Source organism: Schistocerca piceifrons, chromosome 8 (assembly GCF_021461385.2).
Source record: "Schistocerca piceifrons isolate TAMUIC-IGC-003096 chromosome 8, iqSchPice1.1, whole genome shotgun sequence".
Taxonomy (NCBI): Eukaryota; Metazoa; Arthropoda; class Insecta; order Orthoptera; family Acrididae; genus Schistocerca; species Schistocerca piceifrons.
In genome coordinates this window covers 494,184,204-494,186,131 of record NC_060145.1, presented here as the reverse complement: position 1 = coordinate 494,186,131, position 1,928 = coordinate 494,184,204, and the positions used below count along the sequence as shown (strand labels likewise).

General features: G+C 45.7%; 1 non-coding gene across 1 annotated transcript; it reads left to right on the top strand.

Annotated features, from left to right (window-relative positions):
• Positions 1 to 1,175: 1,175 nt before the first annotated feature.
• Positions 1,176 to 1,250, top strand: Trnas-cga. Its single transcript has one exon. It is a non-coding gene; the product is annotated as a tRNA-Ser (tRNA).
• The last annotated feature ends 678 nt before the right edge of the window (positions 1,251 to 1,928 follow it).

The following is a 1,928-nucleotide window of genomic DNA, read 5'->3' as shown; positions in this document are numbered from 1 at the left end:
TAGTCGTCTAGTATTTTCTACTACAGCTTTTAACTAGACAAATGAACATTGCTGGACATTGGCAGGGCGGTATAAAGTAACGTGCCGCGCCGCACATGGTGCATCGGCCGGGAAGACTATCAAGCTGTAGGAACCGAATTCGTGATCGAGAGGAACCGTCAATAAGCAACTTTGCAACAGTGACTGTAGGTGCAAGTGAGATATTGCTGTGAAGACGAACATACGTTTTGAGATGCCATGAGGAGGGAACCTGTGGAACGGAGATTTAATAGTGAACTGGATGCTACGGGACTGAAGGCGCAGCGTAGAATTGGTCCGCTGAGCAACAGTTGGCACAGTAAGCGGACAGCAAGGCGCAGCAGCTTCCATCGCAGTGGCAGCGTGTGGGGGCCCTGAATCTGGTTACCGCGGGGAGAAAGGCAGATTGCTGTTTTCAACATGCTGCGACGATGTCGGACGAAGAAATATAACTTAACCAGAATGATATTTTCACCCTGCAGCGAAGTGTGCGCTGATATGAAACTTCCTGGCAGATTAAAACTGTGTGCCCGACCGAGACTCGAACTCGGGACCTTTGCCTTTCGCGGGCAAGTGCTCTACCAACTGAGCTACCGAAGCACGACTCACGCCCGGTACTCACAGCTTAACTTCTGCCAGTATTTCGTCTCCCACCTTCCAAACTTTACAGAAGCTCTCCTGCAAACCTTGGAGAACTAGCACTCCTGAAAGAAAGGATATTCCGGAGACATGGCTTAGCCACAGCCTGGGGAATGTTGCTAGTTCTGCAAGGTTCGCAGGAGAGCTTCTGTAAAGTTCGGAAAGTGGGAGACGAGATACTGGCAGAAGTAGAGCTGTGAGTACCGGGCGTTAGTCGTGCTTCGGTAGCTCAGTTGGTAGAGCACTTGCCCGCGAAAGGCAAAGGTCCCGATTTCGAGTCTCGGTCGGGCAGACAGTTTTAATCTGCCAGGAAGTTTCATATCAGCGCACACTTCGCTGCAGAGTGAAAATATCATTCTGGAAACATCCCCCAGGCTGTGGCTAAACCATGTCTCCGCAATATCCTTTCTTTCAGGTGTGCTAGTTCTGCAAGGTTCGCAGGAGAGCTTCTGTAAAGTTTGGATGGTGGGAGACGAGATACGGGCAGGAGTAAAGCTGTGAGTACCGGCCGTGAGTCGTGCTTCGGTAGCTCAGTTGGTAGAGCACCTGCCCTCGAAAGGCAAAGGTCCCGAGTTCGAGTCTCGGTCGGGCAGACAGTTTTAATCTGCCAGGAAGTTTCAAATATAAGTTAAGTTTATACAGTGTATTATTTGCATGTGTAAACAGACTTGCTAGTATGGATGGGAATGATAATTCTGTGGTTGTGAGAGAGGGCGATGTAAATCAGTTTGATGGGAGTGCTAGTCAGGCAAGTACTCCTGAACAAAAGCAACTAGGGGATACCGTTAATATGGAGGTATTAAGTAACGATGTTCCTTGGATATTTCCAGTTGTAAAGATGGAAGTGGAACATAATGTTCCGACAGATTCTGGTATTGGTGACAGTTTAAATCTTGACGATAGTCAGTTGAATGATTTCAGTATTAATAATTTGTTCGGTGTCAGTAGTGTTAATGTGAGTGAGGAGGCTGACAGATCAGATACCAAATTTGGTTTTGTGCCTTTACAATTAACTGAACAAAAAATTGTACAACAGGAAAAGAAACCAGTCAATTTACAAGATATGTTTGCAGCTTTAATGACTAATATGAATCATAATTTTGGGAAGTTAGATCAGAAAGTTGAACAACAGTCTTGTAGTATTATCAAGCTAGCTAATGATCTGAAACAGTTTAAGACTGAAATTAATGAGAAAATAGAACAACAGGCTGTTGAGCTTAAGAAGATGTGGAGGACGGATTTGCAGGTGTTTGATACTCATGTAAATAAGA